The sequence below is a fragment of the Equus quagga genome, unplaced genomic scaffold (assembly GCF_021613505.1).
Source record: "Equus quagga isolate Etosha38 unplaced genomic scaffold, UCLA_HA_Equagga_1.0 HiC_scaffold_32_RagTag, whole genome shotgun sequence".
Lineage (NCBI taxonomy): Eukaryota > Metazoa > Chordata > Mammalia > Perissodactyla > Equidae > Equus > Equus quagga.
Window position 1 is genome coordinate 1,102,667 of NW_025793551.1, and position 25,054 is coordinate 1,127,720.

At 38.9% G+C, this 25,054-nt stretch overlaps 1 long non-coding RNA gene across 3 annotated transcripts in view; it reads left to right on the top strand.

Moving 5' to 3' along the window:
- LOC124232197 (uncharacterized) overlaps positions 1 to 25,054 on the top strand; it is a 136,768-nt gene that overhangs the window by 88,354 nt on the left and 23,360 nt on the right. Inside the window, exon 5 of one of the 3 annotated variants that reach the window (XR_006886794.1) lies at positions 2,758 to 2,863. The exons of the other annotated variants lie outside the window; for them this stretch is intronic. This is a non-coding gene — a long non-coding RNA (uncharacterized LOC124232197). The remainder of the gene's footprint in view (positions 1 to 2,757; positions 2,864 to 25,054) is intronic. 3 annotated transcript variants of the gene reach the window in all.

The window sequence follows — 25,054 nt, forward strand, 5'->3', positions numbered from 1 at the left end:
TGATAGGTTACAATCTCGTGAAATTTCAATTGTACATTAACGTTTGTCAGTCATGTTGTAGGTGCACCACTTCACCCTTTGTGCCCACCCCCCACCCCACCTTTCCCCTGCTATCCACTAAACTGTTCTTGGTCCATAGTTTTAAATTCCTCATATGAGTGGAGTCATACACAGATTATCTTTCTCTCGCTGGCTTATTTCACTTAACATAATTCTCTCAAGGTCCATCCATGTTATTGCAAATGGAATGATTTTGTTCTGTTTTGCAGCTGAGTAGTATTCCATTGTATATATGTACCACATCTTCTTTATCCATTTGTCTGTTGATGGGCACTTAGGTTGCTTCCACGTCTTGGCTATTGTAAATAATGCTGCAGTAAACATTGGGGTGCACAGGACTTTTGGGATTGCTGACTTCAGGCTCTTTGGATAAACACCCAGTAGTGGGATGGCTGGATCGTATGCTAGTTCTATCTTTAACTTTTTGAGGAATCTCCATACTGTTTTCCATAGTGGCTGCACCAGTTTGCATTCCCACCAGCAGTGTATGAGGGTTCCTTTTTCTCTGCAACCTCTCCAACATTTGTTACTATTAGTTTTAGATATTTTTGTCATTCTAACGGGTGTAAGGTGATATCTTAGTGTAGTTTTGATTTGCATTTCCCTGATGATCAGCGATGATGAGCATCTTTTCATGTGCCTATTGGCCATCAGTATATCTTCTTTGGAGAAATGTCTGTTCATGTCTCCAGCCCATTTTTTGATTGGGTTGTTTGATGTTTTGTGGTTGAGTTGCGAGAGTTCTTTATGTATTAAGGATATTAAGCCTTTGTCAGATATATGACTTGCAAATATTTTTTCCCAGTTAGTGGGTTGTTTTTTTGTTTCAATCCTGTTTTCATTTGACATGAAGAAGCACTTTAATCTGATGAAGTCCCATTTGTTTATTCTATTGTTTTCCTTCTCTGAGAAGGCATGGTGTCCGAAAAGATCCTTTTAATACTGATGTCAAAGAGTGTACTGCCTACGTTTTCTTCCAGAAGCCTTATGGTTTCAGGTCTCACCTTTAGGTCTTTAATCCATTTTGAGTTTATTTTGGTGAATGGTGAAAAAGAATGGTCAATTTTCATTCTTTTACATGTGGCTTTCCAGTTTTCCCAGCACCATTTGTTGAAAAGACTTTCTTTTCTCCATTGTATGCCCTCAGCTCCTTTGTCAAAGATAAGCTGTCCATAGATGTGTGGTTTTATTTCTGGGCTTTCAATTCTGTTCCATTGATCTGTGCACCTGTTTTTGTACCAGTACCATGCTGTTTTGATTACTGTAGCTTTATAGTGTGCTTTGAAGTCAGGGATTGTGATGCCTCCCGTTTTGTTCTTTTTTCTCAGGATTGCGTTAGAAATTTGGGGTCTTTTGTTGCCCCATATGAATTTTAGAATTCTTTGTTCTAATTCTGTAAAGAATGTCATTGGGATTCTGATTGGGATGGCATTGAATCTGTAGATTGCTTTAGGTAGAATGGACATTTTAACTATATTTCTTCTTCCAATCCATGTACATGGAATGTCTTTCCATCTCCTTATGTCGTCATCCAATTCTCTCAGAAAGGCCGTGTAATTTTCATTATATAGGTCCTTCACTTCCTTAGTTAAATTTACCCCAAGGTATTTTATTCTTTTTGTTGCGATTGTGAATGGTATTGTATTCTTGAGTTCTTTTTCTGTTGGCTCATTACTGGAGTATAGGAATGCTACTGATTTATGCAAATTGATTTTATACCCTGCAACTTTGCTGTAGTTGTTGATTACTTCTAACAGTTTTCCAATGAATTCTTTGGGGTTTTCTATATATAAGATCATGTCATCTGCAAACAGCGAGAGTTTCACTTCTTCCCTCCCTATTTGGATTCCTTTTATTCCTTTTTCTTGCCTGATTGCTCTGGCCAGGACCTCCAGTATTATGTTAAATAAGAGTGGTGATAGAGGGCATCCTTGTCTCGTTCCTGTTTTCAGGGGGATGGGGTTCAGTTTTTGCCCATTGAGTATGATGTTGGCTATTCCAGTGGCTTTTTTTACACTATATTTTAAATCTTGTTTTCTTAATAAGGAGAAACCTTATAATAATGGTTATGTTGAAGTAATTTGATTTCATTTAAAGCCTCCTATACTCTTGGCAAAGTATTAGTTTTGTTGAAGTCATCAAATAAAAATTTTCTTGTCAAACCGAAAAGAAAATTCTTGCTTTATTTAGGAAAATAACTCTATTCAAAAAATTATTTCTGGGTATAATAGATGGCTTTGAACTATGGATCTAGCAGAGTTGTTTCAATTGGAAAAGCTGGAGCAATGAGTGAAAGAGGCATGGCATGTATGATTGCGTGTTAAAAAATATGCATACTGAAAACTAGGTAGATTCAGCAATAGAGAAGACAGACAGTTTAGTAGAGTAATCAGCCAGTTACCTATTCTTGCTTCCTGAGGTGGATTTATCAGGGAGCTAACGAAGCTGAAGGACCCCACATCATACATACGCTTCTTCCAATGCAACATTTTTACATGATTGTATGCTTTTGTAAAATTTGCAAAAGTAATATATCTCACCCACACTTGGTTATGATTCCAGTCTTTTTCCACTGTAATTTCTCATCCTCGTATTGGGTAGCATTGGAGATGGCCATGGCATTCTTGAAATCTGACTAAGTTGGAGTTGAATTGGGAGAGTTTGGGTTTGATGATATATTTGTATTTTATATTTCAGTTTTTACAAGCCAAACTGATGATGGATTTCAGGAATACTTCTGTCATTTACTGGAATTATTCACCTGGAATGATGATGCTTAGGGCCAGAGGTGGAAAATATTAAGGTAGGCTGTCATGCCTAGAAGCACCAGAGGGATGGGGTAGTGGAGGAGAAGGAAGGTTTGAAATTCAGAAAGCCAGAGGTTAGTCTGTGATAAATCTTTCAATCATGAGATAAGTAGAATTACAACTAGAGAATTTAGTTTTCAGTAGCCCCAGGTCAAAATGGAACTTCTCTTCCATCAGGAATAGACTATGATAGCTTAGTGTATACAATTATAAACTCATTATACAGTGAAATTATATATATCTATATATAGGTTTCATGTGATACATATTTTCAAATATATCAAATATGTTTCCATATATGTATATATTTCACTACATATATATATTTCATATATATCATTTCACTGAAGAATGAAATATATAAGATATATATGAAATTAATAGAAATGTATATGTTAATATATCAATCAACAAAATTATACTTATGGAGAAATAAATTATAATTGAAAGATGTTTTTAGATCATAATAAAATCAATAATACATGAAGAGGAATATGCACATTTTGAAAAGAAGCAATAAGTAGACTCCTGGATTGTTTACTAACACAGTTAACAAAAATAAGTGAATCATATAAATACGTTTGAAGAAAGCTAAATTTCATGCCAATTCATGAGAAATACTATTATTGACAATGATTAACATAAAAATTGTAATACACCACTACAGAAGGGAATTAATGACAAATTGTTTAGTCAGTGTCATCATTTCAAAGAATGTTTAAGATTAGTCATTGTGTTAGGAATCGTGAAATGCCCTGAAATCGGAGAGCTCAAACAAATTTGATAGGTCTTCCAAGCTTGACAACACGCTCTAAAAATGTACATAACTTTTTTGGCAATGAATGTCATTTCAATTTGAAAATGAATTAGGAAGCTGAAAGTCAATTTCTAAACTATCACTAACTTTTAAAAAATGTAATCAGTCATGCAAGATAAAGAAAAGACTTAAATTCTTCTTAAAGAAAACAGTACACAATCATTATCATTTTAAGATTTCATCAAAGAAAATGCAGCTAACAAGTGTAGAAAAAATATTATAGAGTTGTGTCAGGGAGTTGATTAATTAAGATATGTCATTTTCCTAGATTTGATATACTTTTGGTATTTGCTACCTTTTTTATATGAGTAATTTCTTGTAAACTTTTCTCATTCTAAACACATACTTGAATTTTTGTACCTAATTTTGAACTTGTTATATAATGTTCTTTTTTCTTAAATAGGGCCCTCAAAATCGTGTAAGTTTCAGGCCTACAAAATCTAGATTCACTTCTGCCTGCTCAATGGGCACAAGTAGGCACAAGCATATACATGAGTATGTTCATGGATACACACAAATGCTAACATCACCATTGTTACTCCTTCTCATTTTTGGTGACAGACTTTGCCACCCAGTGTAGACATTAGACCTCTCAGGTGTTGCTTGACCCCAAGAGAGTTCTGGTTCACTGACCATTGAAAAGAGGACTGGAGAAAACCTAAGAAGCTATTGCCACTCTAGAGAAACTGCTGTGAGAACAAAGTTGGATTTGGCCCAAAGGATCTCTAGGGAAGAATCCTTATTTTCAAATGTGGGCACCTCAGGAGTGCACCTCAGAGGGCACCTCTGAGCTGTTTCTGTAGTGTCTGGGAGAGTTAAGTTTGTTCAGCTCTCAAGGGCACCAGGGAGGATATAGAATCCTAAATAGATTGGCTAACAAACTCATCTTCCGGGCTTTTGAGGACAGCCCAAGTACCACAACTCCTTGAATAACTACAGGCCCTCAGCTATGAATCCATTTCATACTGGAGCATGAGTAGCTGGTCAGTCCCAGGAGAACATTAGTGGTAAGGAGGCTTCCACAAGTTCTCATGGGATCAGTTTAGTGGTTGCTTTACAAGAAGCTGGCACAATTTTCAGGTAGTTCAAGGCCTGGCTTCTAATGTTATCTCATACCTGAAATGAAACTCAAGATAGTGAAATATCTCTTCAAACACTTGCTATTTTGCACTGCACCATACAATACATGAGGGCCAGGAGTTATCGTAGGAAGGGAAGATGGTGATAGATAACATAGGGAAGAATGATGCTATTATATCACCAAAGTAAGTATTGATGGTGTCCTGTCTTGGCAACATATATCATTACAACTCTTTGGGATTTTTACTCTCATAAATCAATTTTAAACTGAATTTCAGTATTTTCTCTATTTAGATCCATTAAAAGAAATTTGGAAAACTCATAGAATTTGAAGGAAAAGAAAAATGGATCAGCATCATTCCACTACTAACATTACTGATCTTTCACATTTTTGTGAATTTGCTCTTAGATTTTAAATCCACTGAACTAAAGTTTTTGTTTTTGTTTTTCAAGCATAGTTTTAACCACACTGAATTTGTATGTATATACAGTCTTTTTAAATGTAGATCCTAAATATTTTCAATGTTATCACATAGTCCTCACACATATTTAAATGTTTTCATGACAGACCCTCAAGTACACAATCCGTATTGACTTACGATATGTTTTATATTGCTACTATAGCAAATCACCACAAACTTAGCATCTTTAAACAACACAGATCTGCTATCTGAAAATTCTGGAGGTCAGAAGTCCAGTATGGCTCTAACTTGGTTGAAACCCACATGTCCTCAGGGCTGCGTTCCCTCCTTGAGGCTCTCCGGAATATTTCCTTGCCCTTTGCAACTTCTAGAGGCCACCTACATTCCTCAGCTGTGGCACCTTTCTCCATCTTCAAAGTCAGCAATATTGCATCTGTCTGTGCCTTTCTTCCTCTCCTACTTTTAAGAACCCTTGTGATTACAGCAGGGTCACTTAATAATCTCTCTGATTAACAATTTTAATTCCATCTGCAACCTTAATCTCCCTTTCCCATGTCAGGTGACATTTTCACAGGTTCTAGGAATTAGGATGTAGACATCTTTGGGTAGCTAAAATCCCTCTTTGCTTATCCATTTGTTGTTATTGAACTTTCAGGTTGTTTCTCATTTTTCACTGTAATGTATAACATTGTAATAAATGTCGTTGCTCAATTTACTTTTCCTTTATTAGGTAAGCCAAGCTTTTCTAGCTATAAATCTTTTCTCTTAGAGAGAGAAATTATAGAGAATAGAATGTTCTGAGCAGGTAAAATTGGATGCTGCTGGCAGGAAAGTTGTGTGATCTAGCAAAAATAATACTGAGATTTTAGTCCATACTCCAAAAGCATTTACTAGCTGACCAATCTTAGGCAAGTCACATAATGTATCTGAAAAATGTCCCTATCTACAAAATGGGAAAATAACACTTATCCAGGCACTATCACAGGGTGAAATGAGATAATGTAAACTATGGAGCTAGCATGTCATCAATAAAGCCAGTGTTCAGGGTGGTGAGTATCATGATTATGATAATAATCAAGGCAATAATTGAGAGAAAGATAGTATGCCCTTGTTTATTTCTCGTATTTCTAGTAATAATACACCTAGCACAACAAATCATTGATCTTATCCAGGTGGACAAGGAAAATTAGAAATGTAATTTTGGCAAGATTGAGAAGGAATACTTATATGAAATTTTAATTATTATTTCACGCTATATTTTGCCACCTCCCTTACTCCCTACAGCCACCCTGGTCTCCGTGTAGTTCTGCAAGTGCACTAGGCAAGGTTTTGCTCCATTGCCTTCACACTTCCTACTTCATAACCCAGGAATGCTTTCCCTACAACATCCATTTGGCTCTCTTCTTCTCTTCCTTCAGTGCTTTGCTCAAACATTTCTGCAAACATCATCTCCATGGGCCAACTTTGATACAATTGCACTACCACCACCCCCCTGGCATTTCCTATTCTCTTCCTTTGTTTCATTTGTTTCCTATATCACCACTAGAATGTAAGTTTCATGAGGCAGAGATTTATGTCTATTTTCTTTTCTTTTTTTTTTTTTGAGGAAAATTAGCCCTGAGCTAACTGCTGCCAATCCTCCTCTTTTTGCTGAGGAAGACTGGCCCTGAGCTAACATCCATGGCCATCTCATCTGTTTTATATGTGGGACACCTACCACAGCATGGCTTGCCAAGCCGTGCTGTATCTACACCCAGGATCCATACCGGTGAACCCCGGGCCGCAGAGAAGCAGAACATGTGCACTTAACCGCTGCACAACCAGGCCGGCCCCTATTTTATTTTCTTTATTCCTTCATTCCAGTGCCTAGAATGGTTATAGAATACATTATGGACTCAATAATTTTGTTAAATAATTGAACCCATTTTAATACACTTTAAGCATTTTATCCATTGGGTCATGAAAAGAATTTACCAAAGGACCCTTTTTAGTAGTAATTTTCCCCATTAAGGCATACTCTTCACATCATGATTTGGACAACAGGGTCAGGGAGGTGAGTGGGGAAGCAAGCTTACAAAAGAGATTACACATTTATGAAGTCTGTATTGAATAAACAGATGTCTAAGATGACTGTTTCCTTTACTCTGATTTTAAAAAGCAAAGGGTAAACAGAGACGCTGTTGCGTAATATAAGTGTGGTAGGGTGTGGAGAAACAGCCAAGAAAGAGGGTAAAACTGAAGACTTTTGCATAAAGATTAGTCAAGGTGGATGCATCACTCAGGCCTGCAAAGTTGTCCTTGAGGCCTTGATTTGGAGCTGTTGTCATTACTAAGCACAACTTGCTTTAATGTTCAAAAGCAGAAATAAAAAGAAATTGGTATTTGGTCTGTTAATTTAGTAGAAATCAGTTGATTTCTACCACTGAATTTTAGCATGCTCTTCACACATTAATAGCAGGAAAAGTCTGTGTTAGAGATCAGAGCCATGCTGAGTACATTAACTTTATTTATCTGGATGAACTTTGCATGAACTAGTTTCAATTGTCCTTTACTTGCAAGAAATATGGACTCACCACTACCCCACCCTACTTGGACATGTTGTTATTTTATACTTGTGCATTTATAACTCTGGTCTAATTTTATTCCCCCTACTTATGAAAATATAACAGCTGTTAGTCTCAGTTTCCTGGCCATTCTCTCAGCCTCCCATTCCTTCCTGTCCTTCTACTTAGGCCTATGTTTTTCCTCTTAAGGCAAGTTTTCAAAACATCAAGATAAATAAAGATTTGAGGACCATAACTCCTGCATATTCCTTAAGGACAACTTTTTTTTTCTTATATCTTGTGTCCCTAACTATGAAGCTGTGCCAAGAATCTATTTCAAAATTAAAGCCAAGATATATCCCTGTGTGACTAGTGGCAAATGAGCAGCTTTCAGTTTAATCCTAATAAGAATGAGCAAATGGACACCAGTCCTTGGTTTAGTATTTCAATAACCCTTTCCTAGGCAGTGATACACTTCTGTGACTTGTTTATGTGAATGTGTGTGTGTGTGTGTGTGCACGTGTGTGTGCAGATACAGTTATTCTTCTGGGACGTGAGTCTTTTAGTTCTGGTAGTCTTTAAGGACTTTTAGAAAATACATGTGAACATTCAAGTGAAGAAAATCATAGGTCATGCTTATCTTTGGTGAAAGCACATGTGACCTGGATAATTTTCACTCACAAAGATCATCTCCTTCAACCAAAACATTAAAGCAACTACCAGGAAAATGTGGGGGGAGTTTATTCCAGGCACTTTCAATCCAGGGCTATTTCACTGCATCCAGTCTTGAGAACCAACTCAGTAAGGACCAAGCGTCAGTCTTGGGGTTAAGATGAGAGTAGATATAAAGGGACAACTTGAGTTCAATGCCAGCTCAGAACATCCAATTTGAGTTAATTATTGATGGGGAGAAGTTGGCTAGTTCTAAGAGAGTTCTAGAATTAAATATGAATCTATATGTTGGGCAGTTTATGTAGAGACCAGAATATGAAACTCGGGATCAGGATCATAATTGTCCAGTCCAAATTTTCTAGATGTGAGACCCCTTCCACAGATCCAAAACAAAGTTTGTTGTCCCAGCGGCAACCCTTGGGACAGCTAACTGATAGTTCAGTTTGAGAATAGAATTTAAAAGATTCACAACTCCACATATTTGGAAAATGGGTTTGATTCCTCTCTGAATGATGAACTGGCTTGACTTTAATGAAAAAAATGTTCTTTCTTTGGTTATCAACATAAAACAAACTTTCTAACATTTCCAGTAACTTAGTAATTGATGGCCCTCCTTTCTCAAATTCTCTTTTGCTCATGAATTCTTGATATTTCTTTCAATAATTCACTTTTACTCATCCTCCCACTAGTGGTAGAAATTGCTAGCAAAAAGAATCTTTGTTGGGCTTGGCCCAGAGATGTAGTAGTTAAGTTCAGTTCACAACACATTGGCCCTGGGTTTGCATGTTCAGATCCCTGTGGTGTAGGTGCAGACTCCATCACTCATTAAGCCATACTGTGGCAGCAACCCACAGAGGAACTCAACAAAAAATAATTTTTAAATAAACTAGAAAAAAAAAATCTAGCGAATTCTTACTCATATTCTGGTGTATCTGACCCAAGTAAGCCATGGCTGATGTCCTACCTCTTCCTGCAGATGTCTGTCTGTCCTTCTGTCTTGGATTAGTTGTTTGCTCTGTGACCTCAGCTATCTGATGAATTCAATGAAAGTTTGAATGTACAGTTTGCCTGGCTTTTTGACATTGTATGGGTGGGAGCAACACGCTTTCTAGCCCTGTACATCTCCAAGAAGACACTGGAGGTCCCCTCCACGGAACCTAACAAAGTGTAATTCTTAGCTACGTGTCTCTGTCTCTAGCTGCCAAATTCTGGAAGGCAGCAGCAGAGGCTCCTCCTCTGGATCTCCCATATCTGGCCCGGGCCCAGGTACAGAGGAGGCGCTCAGTGAAAATTCTGCCACTTTCTGCTGCACATTCATTTTAAATAATCCTCTTGTCCCTTGTCATCTGGAGGCCAGCAGCAGCAGCATTAGCTGGGAGCAGGTTAGAAATGCACATCTTCTGGCCTCAGTCCATCTATTAAACTTGAAATTCTGGGAGTGGGATTAAGGAATCCATATTTTAACGAGCCCTTCAGGTGGTTTATTTGAGAACCACAGGCTTAGAGAAATAGGAAATGTGGCCCCTCCAGGTCAATTGTTATGGCTTTTGCTGAGCAGTGAAGACCCTGCACAAAGTGAAGTTTCAGGCTGCAGTTCTGATTTCTGTGCCATGGACACACCTCATACTTTCTCAGTTGCTATGTACTTGCCCATTTGGTTTCCCAAACCTATAGTCAATAACCTCAATTTCTTTCATCTTAATTAGAAAATCACTGCTAAGAGATAGATAGACATTAAAAATCCAGCCCAGTGGCTTTCTGCCTTAGCTGCATATTAGAATTACCTGGAAAACTTGCAAAGGAAAAAAAAAAGAATTCAGATCAATTTATACAGAATCTCCAGAGGTTTGGCTCTTGTTGTGTTTTCTGTTGTTGTTCTTTTGAAGTTCTCCAGAGCCATATAATCTCATGAGTCAAAAATCTGTTAATCAATGGTTTAACCTTGGCTTGGTGGAGAGACTGCCCTAATTTTCTTTATAAAATAAATATAACCCCAATATTGATTTTTGGATAAGGCATATCTCCTCTCTGAGCATCCTGTACATCAAATCATGAGTGCATTTCCCACATGTGACAATGAAAGCTGAACTGGATGGATGTGTCAGTTCTGCACATACAGACAAAGAGCTGCCTGTTGTCTAACATCCAGTCATGGATGCACCAGGCCATGGTCTCTAACACCTGTAAGTGGGGACAGTCCTCTAACATTTTTGTCTTTGGGTTTCAAGAGCAAATAAAATACATGTGCTCTGTAACTACTCATTATCCTGGATTCCCAGTTACAGAGAGGTGGAGAGAAGGTTCTGACAAGGAAAGCATTTATTAGACGATGAGTTTCACGTTCAACAAACGTCTAGCATTTTGCCTTGGAAAGCCAGCCAGCTAGAAATCAGGTGAATGAGTTCATTGTTTCTGCTAAGATTTTCAGTGTAAAAGCAGCTCTCCTGTCAAAGAACAGACTTGCAAACCTTTACAAAGGTGTGACCCATTAACCTGTCCTCCAGCTCCCTCCCCCTAATAGTGCCCTGTGGGTGCATGCAAAGAGTAACATGTGACCATGGTCAGGACTGATGCAGCTTGGGAGCTGAGACTTCTGAGCACTCCACTGGACTCCTGTAACAGCCTCTGTGCTCTGTCCTGCTCCAGTTCACCACCAAAACTCTCCTTTCTTGCCTCAGTGGTTGGCAGGACTCCAGCCTTATCTCTCATGGCCCTATGTGGCTCCATCATCTTTTCATCCTCATTTACCACCATCATCTGGTTTTAGGCAGCTTGATAACCCAGTGCCCCAGCCAGACCCATCATCCGGTCCCATCACACCTCTGCAGTCTTACCTCTCATGGCCTCATATAAGTCTATCATCTGGTCCAAAAAGCCACTTTCCACTTGCGTCTCGCAAGGGCTTTCTCCCTGTGGCCTTCTCTTGGTGCTTCCTCTAAAAATCACAGGGAGAATTAATTGCACTCCTTTTGGTTCCAATAGGCTTTATACATGTACCTATTCTAGAACTTTGCTCATTTTATCATAGCTGTTTATAATCTCTTCTTCTACAGACTATTTGTCCTTTGCAATCTATTTCTTACTCTTTAAAAAAATATAGATTCAGAACCTCAAAGTACGTGATAACAGTAAATGCCTAATTAGTATTTATCGGCTTTATTTAATACTTGATAAAATTGTCTTAGTTCAGAGTTTAGAGCTGGAAGGAGAAAAGCTGTCATCTCAATCTGAAGGAAGACTAAGGAGTGTCCTGGGAACCAACAGAGGTAGAAAGACGCCATCACATCAAATTATATGTTCTGCAAAGTTGAAGGGACATTGAACGAAGGTGGCAGACACTGCCCAATGTGAATAGAATGCAAGCCACAAATGCAAGCCACATATAGAATTTTTAATTTCTTGTGGCCACATTAAGGAAAAAAAGTGAAAAGAAACTTGCAAAATTAGCTTTAACAATACATGTTATTTAACCAAATCTATGCGAAATATTGGCATTTCAACATATAAACAGTATAAAAATTATTGAGGTATTTATATTCTTTCATTTATTTATTTTGCATGAAGTCTTCTGAATTTGGTATAAATTTTACACCCACTGCACATCTCAAATCAGACAGGCCACATTTCAAGTGCTCAATATCTGCCTGTGTCTCAAGGCAACCATATTGGATGGCACAGTCTGGAAGCTGAAGTAATACACTAGAAGGAGAAGGTTAACCCCTTGTGTCAGGCCTCAGACCAGAGTAAGAAGAAGCCAGGTCTTCCTCTGAAAGGCTTATGAGAAGAATGGGCATGTCAGAGGAAGAATGGCCACTAGTAATGAGTTTTTGTGTTAGAGGTTGGGGGTTGGGAGTTAAGGATGCAGGTGTGGGTAGGGGCAGGGATGCCTCAAAATTGGTACAGGGATAGCAGTGATTCCATAGGTTCAAGATGAATGGAATAAATTAAGCTATTCTGACCCACCTGATGTTGATTTTATACCATTCACTTTTCTTATCTGTGGTATGGGGTCAGAAGTTTTAAGTATTGCAGATAACACACTGGCAATTTAAGAGGGGCCATCTTAGCCAAAGGGCAAAACAGACAAGTTCCTCCTCCTCAGTAAACACCCCTTTCACAAATCTAATTAGTAGCAGTAAGTGAAGGTCTTCATGTGATAGAACAAGTAATTGAAGTCTCAGAAGCAGCTCAAAAACCAGAGGAGGTAAGACAGACCTTGAAGCTTTACTGTGGAGCAAGAGTGTTCAGCTCTTTTTAGGTAAAACTTTCTGGAAAATGCAAGAGAAAAGGCTGAGCTAATATCTGCAAAAGGAAGCAGTAGTTTTTCAGAGAGATTTTCTCCAATAATCTATTGCCAAATAACCAGAATTAAAGCCATTTAAGGAAACCATATACATTTACGTTCTTTATACTCCTCTGGGGTTCTTTCCTGAAAAATAGCAATGGTATGTGGGAGGTAGGGGAGCCAGACAAAGCCAGGAGAAAGTAGACTGTTCACCTAACACTGACTCAGACGGCAGTGAGTATCAGGTGAACATATCTCTGATCTGGGGACTGATCACAGGGGTGGCAGGCCCCTGATAAGGAAAACTTCTTAAAATTAAAGAGTGGAAAGGTGTTTTGTTTGGCCATGTAGAACTGTTATAGTAAAATCCCTCATCTGCTAGATTCCTCAGCTCTGCTTTTAGATTTATTTTGGGATAGATGAATTCTTAGACTAAGGCAAAACAAAATATGTACAAATTGACCTCTTAGGTTGTTTTTATTATTTAAGAAAATTAACCCATCAATTACAATGACACTGGTTTAGGCCCTGGATAATCCTTTTGCATTTCTGCTAAAAACAGCAAAAGAGTTTTGTGAAAGAGTTATCAAAATGTGAAATGACTGAGTATTTTCAGTGAAGAAGTCTTTTATTAAAAAAATAAGATTTTCATTTAATTTATATTCTCACTTGGTCACCTTAATATTTCAAAGCAAAACACAATGAGAAAACCTCCATAATGTTTGAAATCTGAATGATTTAGATCAACACTATCTACCTATTCCTACGCAGTGGCTATTTTCTTAATAGACACAATACTTCAGAGCCAGATAAATAAGAAATAGCACATAAAATAGAGGACCACAGTGCATACAGCAGCCAAAATGACAACATTACAACAAGCAGACAAAGATGCTTTGTAATATCTTCAAAAAATGAAATGCCTTATAAGTTAGAAAAAGCTGCTTAAATACATTCTAGATGATACAAAACACACAGGTAATGACAAGGAATTTTGTTAAATAAGAAGCCAGAAAACAAGCAGATCAGCTGATATAGTAGGATTCATGAATAGTTTTTAAATAAAAATATGAAAAGATCTTGCCACTGTTTTGAGGGGGGAAGACAAAAGACTTCTTTGTATCAAATAACCCGTGTCAGAATTATACCCAGGGCCCCAGTTGTTCAAGTGTGTTAATGCCAACATTTTCCGCAAACAAGTAGGCTCCCCTTCTTGGAGGCTAAGGTTTCTCCCGGATTTGATATTGGAACTCACTGGGTGTGTCTAGAATTTTCCAGGTTGTTATGAAATAATTCCTGCTGGAACATATGTCTTTGAGGCTGACACTTAGACTTGAGTTGGTCTGCTTTATTACTCCTTTATCATTTTGGGAAAACCCATTACCTTTCCACCTCTGCACTCTAGGAAATGGTGGCCCAGTTGCATGCGTACTCCCTGTACTCCGGGGCTGCTTTCATTGTATGCCAGTTTCTGCTGTAAACCCCAAGGCCTTCCACTAGCACTTTTCCAAGCAGGTTAGAGGCCATAAATGTCATTTACATGTTCAGATTCCTCTTTTAATTAACATCATGGAAAAGCTTTTCTTGGGCTATGGTTCCTTACAAGAAGTTAATAATATAGGTTGAAAAAAGGGTATCTCTGTAAGAGGGAATCTATGAAAGGATTAGGACAGCTGAACTAACAAACCTGAATTTTCTTCATTCACACATCTGCCATGAATGGCTCCTATGCTGATTTTCTTGACTCTTCAAAGTATAATTTCCAAAAAGTTAACATAGGCTTATGTCAAAGATTTTATCCAATCCATTAATGATGGGACCAATGAGACAATAAAAATATTTCAAGGATCATTGGATTAACTGTGTATTTACAGACCTTAAAGAAGCAAAATGTTCGAATGAGACTGCTATGATACATACAAAACTTCTCAATGTCCTACGAGTCAATAAAACCATAACCTTTGGAGTTATCTTTTCTACCCACATCAGAAATGGATTTGCATCTCTATCAGATACGATATCTGGGACCTTACTTAATAAATGGTAAATAGCAAGTCAAAGGTACCTTCCTATAACCCATTATGTAGGCCTGGGTGGACTTGCTAGACAATGCACTGTTATGACATTGACAGGAGATCCTGGACTCTCCTGGCCTTATATCTGAGATTTGCGTCATTTTTTTTAACACCCTATTTATTATTTCTTTTCTGCTCTATTTTGATTCATATCAAGATGATGGGATAGTATCATTGGGGAAGGAGGCAGAGGCAAAACTGAACAACAAAACTAAGTAGCTTTTTAAAAAATCTAACTATAGCTGTAGGATTAATGTGCCCTATCAGAAACTAATAAACTGGTTTGGAAACAGCTTACTAACTACCTTTTTGACTTTAAATAACACCCTTTGCTAATAGAGGAATGGTCACACTTTTTTCAGAGAAAAGAGCCTCTTATATTATCCCATGTTAAACATGCAATGCTGTAAATGTTAATTTTCAGTGGGCCAGGGATTGATTGGCAGGAAATAGAACAAAAGAAACCACAGTAAAAAGCTGAGATGAAGAGCCAGGTCAGTGGGTTGGGGTGGGGAGTGGGGAGAATTGAGAAGAAAGAAGAGTGAGTCAGAGGTTGTGACCCACTAGAAAAAGTGTGGTTTTGAACATGTAGGGGAGGAATACATTTCCTCTACCCTCTCTGGGTTCATCTGGCCAGAGAACAAATTAAATTCACATGAGACAGAATAGCAGGAGAAAATTAAACAAAGCTTTATAACACATATACATGGAGAGGTCAGGCAAGCTGAGCAACTCACCAAAATGGCTGAAGCCCCCACCTTGAATGTCATATCCAGCTAAAGACAAAGGAGGATGTTGGGGTGGGGGGAGTCAGTTACAGGAGGTTACCAGAAACAAGAATAAGATTATTATGCAGATTTAAGTCCTTGCTTTTGGCATTGATTAAGAGTTTCTAGAGATAAAGTCATCCCTTTCTTCTTCCTGGTACAGAGAAGGAGGTATCTTTACAGATGGAGTTTTCCTTTACAATGTAATTGTCTCTTACAAAGGATAAGTAAATTCTACTTTTCAGTTGCTTTCCTGTCTGCAAAGTGACCAGACTCAAATAATGATCATTCCAAAGGTACATATCTTGGGGTGGCCAATTCCAGGCCTCCACACTTAGAACTGAAGCTAAAGGAAGATCTCTGGAAGTGGAGGAGTCCCCAGTATGGAGACAGGGGACAAGAGGAGGAGTAAGTTCAGGAAGAGGAGAGCTGTCTAGAGCTCCATGGCATCCTTGATACTAAACTGTGTTTTAAAAACTAGTGGGGAAAGTGCCTAAAAAGCAGTGACGTCATCATCTGGGTAATAGGAGCAGTCTACCCTCACCTAGGAGAAGTATCATATTACTTTGAAATTTGAAATCACTTTGAAATTATTTAGAATTGCTGGTGCATGGTGATAATAAAAAGCAGACTGACTGTTAGTTTCATCAGTGTGTGGAAGTAAGTGAAGACCACACAAACAAGAACAAACAAAGGCCCTTATTCAGAGCAAGGGCGTCAGCCACCATCCACCATCGCTTACATGGCAGAGACTCAGATAGGCAGAGAGGTGGGAAAGCTTCACAGTGGACAGAAAGGAAGGTGCACTATGTGTGATTGGAGGTTGTTAACATGGGGAAGCTGAAAGGGGTATAATTATAAGTGCAGCATCTTATATGATTGGTTTGGGGAGCATATTTGGCTTTCTTTGCTTGGTTCCTGTTTGGAAGTCGTGTCAAGAAAATAGTGAGACTGGGAGTCTGACAAAGTCCTGACATTCTGGACCAATGGCTGTAGAGATTATGGTTTGGCTTCTAGAGCTGGTTGCTGTGGAGGTTGTAGGTCAGAGTTCAGTTGTCATATATGGTCTGGCCATTGTCCATTTGTCTATTCAGTCTCTCAATTGCTTCTAAATATTCTACTTGCATCTCTTTATTTCCTGCACCCTAACAGATGACTCTGTTGGAAGGCCATGGATATAAAAATATCTAGCTGCTATTGTACTAAACTTCTATCGAATATGGATAGACATGATACGGAGAAATCAGATTTACTTGGTAGCCATGGGAAGGATACACTCACCATGAAGAGATTCAACTCTGGAACAATTATCAATCTGGGTTTTAGTGATGCATAGACTGAGACAGGATATTTCTGCCTTGATCATAGTCTCGGAGACTCTCAAATTGTAACTCCCAGTAATTTCCAAACTTGTTTGCACATAATTATCACAGTCATAATTGATTAGGTCAGACTCTGAGCATGGAACCCAGGTATCAGGAATTTTTTAAACTCCCCAAGTGAAGACAATGTGCAAGATGTTTGAGAATGAATGCTCCCGCCTTTCTCCAACCACTGGTAACACCTACATTGTATAGGAACTTACTAGAATTGCAGATTCCTGGTCTGCACCCTCCATCTACTGAATAAGGATCTGCAGTTTATCAATTTTCTACAAAATATTTAATTTTACAAAGTCTTGGGTCCAGACATGTAGGTAATAAATCAAACAAAGTTACCTACATTAGCTGCCTCTTGGGTGGGCCTGTAGGTAATGTTCTATTATGTTATTAAAAGGGCGCAGTGTAATCTTTATATGTCCCACATTTTGGGAATTTTTTCTTAACAAAAGTAGATTCAATTGTGAATACTTTTTAATATAACAACAACAATCACACGACTAATATTTACAGCTAGCTCCTTTCCAGGAACTCTACTGATCACTGTATATCCTTTATATAATTTTCTCCTCAGGGTAGTGCTAAAGGATAGGTGGATAGTGATTTTCTCCATTTTTGGATGAGAAATTAATGCTTGAATAAATGAGTAGGTTCCACAAGGTCATGTATCTTGTAAAATATGTAGACAAAATTTGAACTTGTGGTTTCTGATACCAAAAGCCTTTGTATCTCACAAAAATAGTTTCTGAACTGTCTTTGTATCCATATAGTGCCTTGAATATTATATGTGTTCGATATGTGTTCCTGGTGAATTAACTGAAAATTCAGGGAACACAAGCAAAAAAGAACATAATAAATAATTGCATAATATCTTTCCTTTGTGTTTCTGTACAATGTCTCTTTCTATGAAAGAGACTCTTCTCTTTATCATAATCTTCTTCTCCTCCCTTAGGTAAAGGTGCATGAAGTCACACAATGATTGCATCACACCAAGATGCTGTAGAAATCAGGACCAAGTATGGACATACATCTTCATTCTTTATCACAAAGTACTGGCAGGGGAAATGTACTGTCCTCTGTCACAGCAGCTAATTTTAAAATTCAATAATTGATTTCATCTAGACATTTAAATGAACTTCATGGACAAGAAACATTCCCTAGGTCAATAGAGGAAGTGAGTGAGCGTGAACTTAAAATTTTCCTTTACAGGTGGAAGACCAGAAAGGGTAAGCATACCCCACGTCATGGGGTAAATCCTTAGAAGAAGGCAGAAGAGAGAGGCAACTTCTTCACTTAAAATTTAAGAGTTCTAACTATTGGACAATCCCTTCCAGAGTTGTTTTCTTCCATTTTGATGTCTCTTTTCTTAAGGAAAAATGATGCTGAAAAGGCATCTGATTATAAATGGGAGAGAAAAAAATAGTTCAGGGGAAAAAAATGTCTCAAACATGTCTGGCAGTGATGATTTTCTTCATTTAAGCTGTGAGTGATTTTTGTATATCCATATGAGTGAACACATTCAGGAAGATGTCATTGTTAAACACCTGGTATGTGTCGTATACTCTTAACTTAAAATAAAGCCTTTGGAATCCAGAGCCCATCTACGATCATGAGCTAGAGTAGAGTTGAAGTTAGTAATCAAAATGATTCTGTCTAGATGTCCTTTTCCCAAAACTGTGCATTTATAAATCTCTTTCTGCTTAAGTAGGTTGAGTGTGTGCAGGTGTTCTGTGTGCCCTGAACTGCCATTGTTGTCAAATTCAATCTTTTCTTCAGGATCAGCTTAGTAGTGAGCCAAAAGAACAATCTGATTGTTCAATATCATGGTATGGATCACAGGCATGTCTAGGTTATTCCCCAGTAGGCATTTAGATGTATGACAGAGGCCAAGTGATGGTGACCTTTGGTGCTGGACCCACTTCTTGTTTATGCAGAGAATCACAAGTCTTGTCTGAATTTGGAAAAAGCCTTGAGCCACAGGCATAAGCAAGAGGAAGGGAGGATGAAGGGTGAAGAGGATAAATAGGTGAAAGATACAACAGTATCCAAAGCTTCTCAATCAATCTGAGCAGGTGGCTTTGTGGGCCCTGTGGTCTCTTGAGTCATACCTACTCAATTCCTGTTGTGTCTGGTGAAAATAAACGTTGATAATATGTAAGTAAATGGATGTACCTGTTCCCCAATAACATTTTATTTACCAAGAGATGGCTGGCTGGATTTTGCCTGAAGGCCATAGTTTTCCTACTGCTGAATTGGAGGAATAGAGCAATTCTTTACCTTGAGTATGGATTTTAGAACTTCAGGTGCCATGATCTGAACTGGGAGCTTGCCTTCTCAATGCATCTCAGAAAGTGGGTGTTTTCAGAAATCTTTTTATACACTTAGGCAGATTTACTCAAACTGAGCACATCCATGTCACTAGTGCTCAGATTACAAAATTTTAAAAAAAGGACCATCATCAACCTGCTAGGAGCTTAAGATTGTGAGACACAGCCCTCTTGCTGTGTGTAGGTGCAACTTATTAAATTCTGTTGCTGTATATGGTTCCCCATTGGGTGGCAATGTCACCCCTACAGTTCCACAAGAGGGTCCCAACTAGTTCTCTGCCTGGGTCCCAGAGCTCTCCACCAGAAAAAGTGTTCTCACAAAATAAAGTTTATTTGTGGCAAAGAGGACATCATGCAGAATGATTCCCAAAGTCATGGCCTCCATGAACAAAAGAAAGCAGGAGCCTTTTATTTCAAATGGGAAATGATTATTCTAAAGGGAGAGGTGGGTGTTCACTTGTGTAGGCTCAGTTGGAAAACATGCTTCTATATGTACTCTAGGTTATGGTAATAAGGCTCCTCCTGGAGAGATACTAGCATTAAAAATAAGGCAAAAGTCATAGGCTTAGCTCTCTGGTCTAGTTCAAGGAGGTTAGTGATTGCATTTCCTTAACATAAGAAAAGGAAAAAGAATAATTTGGAAAACGTTAAAACACCCAAACCCACCCTTGAAATCCTAGGGGTAACTAGTCTGTGACAAAATCCCTCCTCTAGTTTCATCCTACTCCTCATTCTTGAATGGCACAGGTCAAAGGTTCATCCTCTGTAACTGCTTCCTGCTGAGCAATGGTATTCTCATAGGGACAGTAAAGGAGCAGAATTTCCAGCTAATGTCAAATGGGCATGTGGGCCACCACAGGCATAGCCCCGAGCTCTTCATAAGAATCATCTGTCAGTTTATAGCCTCAATGCGTTTAGCATATGTTTATGATCTGGGCATACTTGCCCCCACTTCCAGATTCCACCATCTCTTTTATTGTCTAGACACTGGGTTTCCCATCCTTCTCTGATGAACCTAGTCTTGCTACCCAGGAACATAGAACATTCTTGGAAGCATACCATGTCTAAGTGGTATGATGTTGGTTAGGATCCAGGGCAGAGCCTATTGTGGATAACCAGTTGTTACTAATCTTCATAGTGTCACATAAACAAGAGCTTCAGTTCAGAGAGTGGTTTGTAGGAAACCTGGAGTCATCAATTGTCTGTGATAGCTTCTCTTGATGTTCAGGTGTGGGTGACTGTTTTCCCCTTGTGTGGTGGATCCAAGGGGTGAATCCTTTTAATTCTAGGGAATAGTGTGTGGTTAGTAACACCAAGTGAGGCCCTACCCAAATAGGATTTAGCTGCTCTTGGAGTGAACTGCTTTTCCAAGTTTTGAGATAGCATGAGGACTCTTAAGAAGCCCCCATGCTGTTTGTTTGGGGACCCAAATCATCCCTTGATGGTTTATCATCCAGCCTTTGACTATTGGGGACCACTGATAACCCTGTATAGTGGCTTCCATTAATTCATCTGGGGGATAGACTGGTGTAAATTCACAGAGGGGGAGAGTGGGAATTCATGGTAATTGGAGAAGCTCTCCTGATGTAGTGCCCCTTTTTTGCAGCTGCAGCTGCCAAGTTATTCCTTTTTATGGCTTCTGATTCCCCACTTTGATGGCTTTTCTAATGGACCACAGCTACTTCCTTAGATCCCTCTACTGCTTCTAGCCATTAAAATATCTCTGGGACATGTTTAATTTCTTTACTGCTACTGTTAAGAAGTCCTCTTCCTTTATAAATGGCTCCATGAGTGTGAATTACAGATAAAGCATATTTAGAGTCTGTGTATATTATTATTTTTTCTTTTCCCAATTCCAAAGTGCTGGTTAATACATTTATTTTTGCTTTTTGGGCAGAGGTGCCCAGTGTTAGCGTATTTGCTTCTTTGGGTGTATGCAGACATACTACTGCATAAGCTGCTCTTATTTGTCCATTAGTCATGAAGCTGCTCCCATCTACAAACCATACTTCCTCTTCACGACGCTATGGTTTGCTGTAAGATCTCTGTGGCTGAAGTAAACCTGATCAATCTGAGCCACCAAATCAGAGCAAGCATGGTTAATAGGTCCATTAGAATCAGGGAGCACAGAGCTAGGTTTATGGCAGGACAGGGTTTTGAATAAATCTGAGGGGAATTTAGCAGCATAGCTTGATACTGTAGTGTTCTATTCTGGATAGCCATAGATTTCCTTCATCTCTAGTAGGCTAGAGACTTGGTGGGGCTTCCACATTATCTTGGATAGGCCCATAGTCAGTTTGTCTGCTTTCTTGATTAAGAGGGAGGTGGAAGCTACAGCTCTCAAGCTTGAGGGCCATCTTTTTGCCACACTAATAGGCTACCACTCTTTTAAGGGTCCCAATATTTGGGTTAGTACTCCTATAGCTACTCCTTGTCTTCATAAACATATAAGTCAAATATTTTTCTCGTCTAGTAAGGCCAGTGTAGGTGCTTCCATTAGCAAATTTTTAAACTTACTGAAGGCTTTGTCACATAGCTTATCCCATTCAAAGGGGTCCATTTCTGGCCCCTGTAGTTTATCATAAAGAAGCTTAGCAATTAATCCAAAGCTAGGGATCCCAATGTGGCTAAAACTAGCCATCCCCAAGAATACTTGTAGCTGCCTATGAGTTTACAGTGGAGCAAGTTGACACATTACTATTTGCATCTCTAGGGGAAGGCTATGTTGTCCCCTTGACATGATGAACCCCAAGTACTTTATAGCCTCATTAGATACTTGTGCATCACCTTTACACACTTTATATCCCTTAATGCCTAAGAAGTTTAACATATTTAACTCAATTCTAACAGTATCTAATTGGGGATAGAATCAGATCCCACAGGTTAAGGGTTCAGTCTCACAAGGCTACGTTTTGCGCCCCATTGTAGATGCTAGTTACAACTCCAGGTTGTCCCTTGTGCATCTGCCCAAGAAGCCACAGACCAGAGGTTGCCACAACCCCCTCCTTGAGTATTATTAATTTAATAGAGTGGCTCATAGGACTCTTGAAAACATTTTAATTAACAGCCAGATGGAAGAGATGCACAGAGCAAACGGTGCAGGAAAGTGACATAGGGCTCCCAGAGCCTCTCCAGGAGTGCCAGTTTCCTGGAATCTTCATGTGTTCGCCAATCCAGGAGCTCTCTGAACCCCATCTCGTTGGGTTTTAATTGAGACTTCATCACATAGGCCCAGTTTATTAGATCATTGGCCTTTAGCCATCAAACTCAATGTTCAGTCCCTCTCCCCAACCTGGAGATCTGGGGAGGGAGGGGGGCTGAAAGCTCCAACCCCAAATCACACAATTCATTTCCCTGACAAACAGCCTCCACCCTTAAGGGCTTTCCAAAAATCACCCTATTACCATAAATTCTGGTGCTGTAGAAGGGGCCTTGTTAGGAATGGAATACTACTCAGCTGCAAAACAGAACAAAATCATTCCATTTGCAACATGGATGGACCTTGAGAGAATTATGGTAAGTGAAATAAGCCAGCTAGAGAAGGATAATCTGTGTATGACTCCACTCATATGAGGAATTTAAAAATGTGGACTACGAGAACAGATTAGTGGATACCAGGGGAAAGGTGGGGTGGGGGGTGGGCACAAAGGGTGAAGTGGTGCACCTACAACACGAATGACAAACACTAATGTACAAATGAAATTTCACAAGATTATAACCTATCATTAACTCAATAAAAAAAAAGAAAGGGCCTTGTTAGGAATAACAAAGGACACACATTTCGACTTTATTGCTCTGGAATTATTTCATGAATTGAGGGCTAAAGAAATTATTATAACAAAAAATGCCTCTATCATAGGTAACACAGCAGAGTGAGCTCACCCGGGACTCTCTCCGCTCCAAACTACAACCAAAAGGATCAACTGCTTTCCAACCAAAAATATCTTAATAACAGAAATCATCAGAGACCAACAGCAGCCAAATTATGGAGGGCCAAGAGGCTGGAGCCCCCCTCAGAGGAGCAGGAACAGGGTAAGAGAGAATGTTGCTCCCTCCCCTAGAGACTGGGATTGCTGCTGTGGGTGATGGAAGGACCAGGGGAGGGTCTGCGTGTCTGTGGGATCATCCAGGACTCCCACAGACCTGTGCAGCAGAAACCCTCTAATGGGGGAAATCTTTTGTGTCGGGGCACCCCATTAAGCCAGGGCCCCGGGAAACTAGAAAGCAAGAGCTGAAAAGAATCCAGGTCTGTATGTGAGAGAAAGTGCCCCTTCTCTCCCAACCTGAGCTGTGTGCCACCATCACAGCTGAAGGCAGAGGGCTCAGAATGCATGGCTCTCGAACCCTGTCTAGTGGTGACAGGCTGTAACTTCAAGCAAATAATAGCATTATGCACAAAAACCACTCCTCTACCATCCAGCAATTTATAAAAGCTCCAGACCAAAAGGAAAACAATAAAAACACAGAATTACATCCTCAGGACTTGGAAATAGGTAAACTATGTCACAATGAATTCAGAGTAGGTATCACCAAAAAACTCAATGAAGTAAAGGGAAATATAGAGAAACAAGTCAATGAGTTCTGGAGTTACTTCACAAAATAGATTGAAGCTCTAAAGAAGGATCAATCAGAAATACTAGAGTTGAAAAATACAATGATCAGATGAAACAGAATATGGATTCCCTGAATGCACATGTAGACACCATAGAGGAGCAAATTAACACAATCAAAGATAGAGAGGCTGAATGGCTTGAGACAGAGGAAGACAGAGAATTAAGAATTTAAAAAACCAAAGAAAATCTCTAAGAAGTAGCTCACTCAATGGGAAAATGCAACTTAAGAATTATCGGAATTCCTGAGGACATGGAAAAGGAAAATGGAGCAGAAAGTGTGCTTAACGAAATAATAGCAGAGAACTTCTCAAATCTAGGGATTGAGAGAGAAATGTGTATGGAGCAAGCTTTCAGATCTCCTAAATGTGTCAATGTAAAAAGAGCTACAAGGCATATAGTAGTAAAAATGGCAAAAACGAATAACAAAGAAAGAATACTTGGGGCAGCAAGGCAGAAGAAAATAACCTACAAAGGAACACCTACCAGAATTTCAGCAGTTTTCTCTACAGAAACCTTACAAGCTAGGAGAGATTTGATTGACATATTCAAAACTTTAAAGGATAAAAATCTTCAGCAAAGAATACTGCATCCAGCAAAAATATCCTTCAGATATAAGGGAGAAATTAAATCTTTTCCAGACAAACAAAAGCTAAGGGACTTTGTAGCCACAAGACCTCCACTACAAGAAATCCTCAAGAAGGCTCTCATACCTGAAAAAAAGAGAAAAAGGGAGAAAAGTGTCACAAAACACAGAGTAGGGAGACAAATATATGGAATCAGAATAGGATAGAAAATATTCAACTATAGCATATGGATAAAGGGAGCGAAATCACCAAAGGAAAGACAATCCTATCACTCTAACCACAAATTCACAACACAAGTTGGAATAAGAGATGAAAATAATAATTCAGGAGGGGAGGAGGAAAGGAACTGAATCAGTCAAGGCTATGGAAGTAAGAGACCACCAGAAAATGGACTATGTTATACACGAGATTCTGAATACAAACCTCATGGTAGCCACTAAATTAAAAAACAGAACAGAGACACAAAACATAAATAAGGAAAAAGCTAAGAAACCCAGCATAAGAAATTGCAGAAGTCAATGGGTAGGCTAAAACACAAGGGACAAGACACAAAGGAAATGCAGGCAAACCAGGAAACGAGTGACAGAATGACAGCATTAAGCCCTCATGCATCAATAATCACC